Raw genomic sequence first — 5,745 nt, forward strand, 5'->3', positions numbered from 1 at the left:
GAACTTTATTTTGCTTTAGTAGGACAAGGATTTGCAAGAGAATGTGGGGATCACTCTGGATTTATGGCTAGTTTTGATTGGTTTAATCTCTACAGTTGATCCAGTGAACATACCATATTTGTGGGGTTTCAGAGAATGGAAAGGAAGGGAAGAACTTGCAAAAATTGCAAAGAAGATAATAAGAAAACCAATGTACCCACTTATTACAGGACCTCCCCAGAACAGTGTATCACAATATGTTCAACCGTAATTCAGGTAAACATGGCAAGTAGAAGAAGATGATTGGATCCAGCAGCTCTTAATCAATCTGGAGGTCTCCAACACCCCAAAGTCACATGTGAAGTTTGCTAATTATAAGTATCTGTGCAAACAAACAATAAATGATATCAGTTACTCTGAGTTTGCATCCGCCTAATGTCAACAATGTCCCTTTACATAAAAAGAGACAAAAACTCACCATGAGTTCAACAAGAATACAACACAGATTTGGTCAGCTGTACACAACTATAATCCGGGGCAGGCACTACTCAACTGACACTCAACAGTTGTGCAATCAGTGGTTACAAAAATATCACTTGGAGTCGTTTGCTCACCGCTAAGCCCAGTTCACAGGTTTTCATAAACTCTCTAAACACACTGAGATTTAGTCCAGCCAGCAGAACTGTGGGAGAAATTACACCATGACCATATAAGGACATTATGTCTCCTGATCTGCAATCTCAAATGCAGCCGTGTGTGTGTGTGTGTGTGTGTGTGTGTGTGTGTGTGTGTGTGTGTGTGTGTGTCAATTTGAGCTTTGGACCTTGAGAGTGGGGATATTTTTTGGAAAGTGAGGACATTTTTTTTAAGATTATTTGTTGGGCTTTTATGGCCTTTAATCGAACGGACAGCTTGAAGAGAGGAAAGGGGAGAGAGAGAAGAGGGACGACATGCTGCGGGTCGGGGTCGGATTCAAACCTGGGCTGCTGCCAAGGACTCAACCTACATGGGGCGCACACTCTACTGGGTGAGCAACAGGTCGCCCCGGAAAGTGAGGACATTTTTGACTGGCATTTTTACTCCTTCAAAAGGCAGTATTGGGGTTATGAAAAGGCATGAGGCTTAAAGTTAGACATAGTAATGTGTTTCAGGTTCAGTTTAGGTGTTAGGGTTAGGGGTTAGGCATTGTGATGTTATTGTGATGGTCCAGAATAGGGTTTGGGGCTAGGGATTGAAATTGTCAGTGTCCTTACAAGTGTATGTGAGAGGGTATTTTATGATGTATTTGTTTGTTTGTTGTCTTCTGATTGTACACTATTGGCCAATTGACAGGTTTCTGACAGTGAGAGTGTGACCAAGAGAGAGCGAGAGAGAGAGAGAGAGAGAGAGAGAGAGAGAGAGAGAGAGAGAGAGAGAGAGAGAGAGAGAGAGAGAGAGAGAGACATGCACAAGCATAAGTGTAAATAGCATATGATATATCAATGGAGCTGGTTGTTGTGCATTTCTCCAATTTGCATTTCTAAGCAATGTATTTTACTATGAGCAATAAAATATCAACTTTTATTTATATTTTCCTAAATTGTTATTTGCAATATTATGTCGCTTTTCCAAATAAAACATTGTTGTAAATCCCCAGTCTCTGACTGAGTGCCCAAAAAGGAATCAATGAAAACTCTCAGCGCAATATAAATTCTCCATTTTACAATGTCACATGTGGTGCTCTCAATCCAAACATGTCAGAATTGTGTTGTAATGTTCCAAAAATGCAACAATTTTTCATCCACTAGAAGCTTTTCTGGATCCTCATGCGCACAGCGTTTCCTTAAGGAGTCCGGGGATAAAACATGGAATGGGTTTGGAGGGAATACAAGAATGAGAAGAGGGAAAATCGAGAAAGTGTAAAATCTGCAAGTGAGAGAGAAAGCAGGTGGGCTGAGCACTCGCGTCTGACCTGTAAACCTCAGGATAACGGCAGCCTATTTTGCCAAATCTGATTGGTGAGGGTTAGGGGGGGTCACAAATGTGCTCACCCTGAAATCCATCTGGGAAATAGACAAATAGACAGAGTGAAATAGATACAGAGGCCAACATTTTGGAGATGGTGGTTTTCTGGAATGAGTCTATCCCATTGTTGGCCTCCTAATTTAACAGATTTGGCAGGTAAAGTCATTTTGATGTCTTATCCACATGAGAGAGGCTTAGGAAGTGGCTATTTGGGTGGCTGTGGCCTCCTGCATACCTAAATGCTTAAGAGCTCTCTCTAAATTAATCCTCTTGAGAAATTCACTTCTAGGCGAGCTTGTGTGTCTTCCACAGTCTTTTTAAAATGAATTGAGGTCCTGCTGTCCCCCATCACAGGTAACTAAACGAGACAGTTTATACAGTATATGCTGCTGCACCAGATGCCAAATTCCTGTATTTGTAATTTTTGGCTGCATAGATTTGTCTTCTTATAGGTTTGTTTCGACTGAATGATTTCGAAACCATTAAAACAGCATCCTGTGTCTGCAGATAAGATGTCAGTTTCTCTCTTTGCAAATACTTCAACAGCAGCTAGAATGTAGAGGTCAACAACTGGCTTCTACTTTATGCATTATCATCTCCAAGGTATTGCAAATGAATTTAGGAGGAGGAGCAGCAGCAGCAGCAAAAAGAAGACAAAAGATGAGGAAAGTAAGGAAGAGCAGGAGAGATTATTTGTTTTTTTTGCAGGGGGAGGGAGATGGTCTTGTCATTTTAAAGGGTTTCGAGGGGATGTTTGCTCACCCTCTTAATGGCTTAAAAGGACTGGACGCATCTATCTTTCTCTCCGCGCATTTCAGGGGGGAAAGCCCAAGAGGAATGGACCAATTCTGCCTTGTGACTGATTGCACAAACTTCAACAGATATGCCTCAGCAGTGCACATGGAAAAATACCATTATTAACGTAAATATCACAATGGAATTTCCATTACAACATAATTGACGGGGAGGATATAGTGGGGATATAGTCCATGTCACTAAAGTCCCATGAAACCAGTTTACATTTTAATGAACTCATCAGACGTTCAGGAGTACGGGATGTTGTGTTTTTATAGGATTTAACAAAACACAGTTCAGGACTCAAGACCTTAAGAAATACTTTTGACCATTATATTCTTCTGTTCACTCTGGAGCATGTAAGCAGACTGTGGGTTGTGTTTGATACACCTACTTTACATCAATCTCTTGTGACTTTGTGTGTATGTGCGAGGTATAAACTCTACACATTTATAGTATAAATTCATTGCTGTAAGACTAATATGTCTCTAGAGCAAGATAAACTCCAAAGGAATGTCAGTGTCCTGTGTTGTGAAGGTAAGAATGAAAGAAATGCTGTATAGCCAAAGAAAGAATGTGCAAAAAATATTGTGAATAGAAATAGATAATAAAAATAGATGTCGGAACACTGTGCATGCATCCACACACACGTGCACATATGCACACAAATCACCCTCTGAATCATTAATGCTAGCCACCACTGAGCTTGACCAGTGACAGCAGCCTGTCTGCCAGGCCTCTGTTACATGGAGCCTGGCACTGGGGTTGACAGCCCGGCCTAAAACATGAGGACCAAATGGACCTGGGAATCTCTGGGGGGCTGGCTAGGATCTTTCTGCACCTCCATGTCCCACACATCTGGCTGGCTGCACTGCTGTTATGGCTGTACGGCACAGAGGGGTGATAGAGGTGAGGGCCGGCTATAGTGGTGCATTCTGGGGGCAAGTGATGAGGTCGTACACAGCTGTTTCTTCTTTGGTATTTTTCTTTCTTTCTTTTTTTTTCTTGTGCATTTTTTCTAACGACTTAAAACATATGTGAAGATTAAGCAAGCATATAAGTGGTTCATTTATACATCTGAAGAAAAGTAGGATCCTTCGTCATTATTTATGTGTATCTATGCAGTTGTATCCTTGCTTGTTAATAGTGCCTGTAATCACACTGGGCCTGTCAGCGGTCTGTTTGACATAAATTTGGACGTAATCCTTTAAGACAAATGCTCCAGCGAGGCCCACATTGTGCCGTTGCCTGGTAAACAGACACATTTTTGGCATCTTGGGTACATTACTTACTGCAACTTTGGATTTGACATTAAATGTGGCTACAGTGCAAAAAGGAGTATGTCTTATTACTCCTTGTACAGGAGTAAATGTTGACTTTAAGATTTGGTTGGCACTCTTTGTCCTTGCCAAATTATTTCCCTAAGTTTTAATTATTAATCTTCATGATATAGCATCAGAGCTACACCTACTGTTGCTGAGGTCATGCATTCAGTATGTCTTCAGTGTTGGGATGCCTCCAAGACTGAAAAACATTCAGAATGATTCACAAAGAAATCTAAGCTCTTATACCTCAAGTAGCAATACCCCTATCTTAACCGTTGTTCAGCTGTCCTATTTCTGTCTTCTACTTTTTCAGTTTTCCCCCCCCAGGCATCTCCCAACAGTTCCAGCTGACCAGGGTAATGGAAAGCTCCACAGCAAACCAGACTGGACTCAACAAACAGTGCAGTCAACCTAATGGATCTCATAAGGCTGAATAATGTAGATGTCACCAAGGAGACAGAAACCACAGACAAAACCAAGAGGGCCAGTGTCTGAGTGTGTGCATGTGAAAAAATTATATTAGAACAGAGCTAGTCGGTACTGTGTTCAGAAGTGTATAATTCATATAAATGTTGAGGTAGAAGTCATGTAGCAGTGTTAGCTTATCCAACCCCTATACATACACGGGCACACAATTTCTCAACTCATTCCCTTGAATTTATAATGTAATGTACGGTTTATAATTTTCTGTCACCAATGGGAGAAGCAAGGGGAATGCTAAAATTTCATAGCAGGGCACCATGAGTAAAACACATTTCTAAGACAAAGAACATCATGGAATGTCTGAGAAAAAAGGTGTTTCCTCTTTCATTGTTAGTCGACTGGATGTGACTGCCTCATAAACCCAGTGAACGATTGGTGTTTCTGTGGCGGCTTGTTTGATTACAGTCCATTTCCCCTCTCCCACAGCCCCACCAGGTGGCTGCCCAGAATTCCTCTGTGAACCAAACTCACTGTGAGCTTTACAGTGCACAAACCTCCTGAAAGGCGCTGAGGTTAGTTTAGGGGCTTTTGGGCTCACTGCAAAAATTATGGGTTCGTCAGAACTGTTTCAAAGAACACAAAAAGATCAAAGAGGTGCCTTTAAGCTCCCTGATTTGAAAAAGGATTCCCCAGAATACACAATATGGTGGAGGTCTTCTAAGCTCCTAAACATTGCATTGAAAAATTGGTTTGAAAGGAACCCCCAGATTCAAGTTTTTTTTCAACTGACTTTTCTCATCATGCCATTTAAAAAGAAATCTTTTTTCTTAACTGAAGCACACCAATTCCATGTGGACATTGACAGAAATGTACCAGTATGGGCTTTTCAAAAGTCACATTTTGTGTTTGTACCTTGCCCATATAAATATTTATCACAACTGGATTTTCATATTTTTAGGTTTGGATGATCCATTTTGTTTTTGCTGGACAACAGCCAGCGCTTATCATGAGGTGAAGCAATACTTTCTTTGAAACAAAAATGTATTTCAATAGTACAATCCTGTTTTTATGTTTACTCATATTGGACATGATACCAGCATGAACTCACTAATCTTTAATCTGTTTGAAGACAAACAGTCCTTTAAGATGTCACTTTAAGAAAAATTAAGTTTAGGAAAATATCTGGCCTCTCATTACCTACTGATTACAGCTGATGTAA

Source organism: Perca flavescens, chromosome 13 (assembly GCF_004354835.1).
Source record: "Perca flavescens isolate YP-PL-M2 chromosome 13, PFLA_1.0, whole genome shotgun sequence".
Taxonomy (NCBI): Eukaryota; Metazoa; Chordata; class Actinopteri; order Perciformes; family Percidae; genus Perca; species Perca flavescens.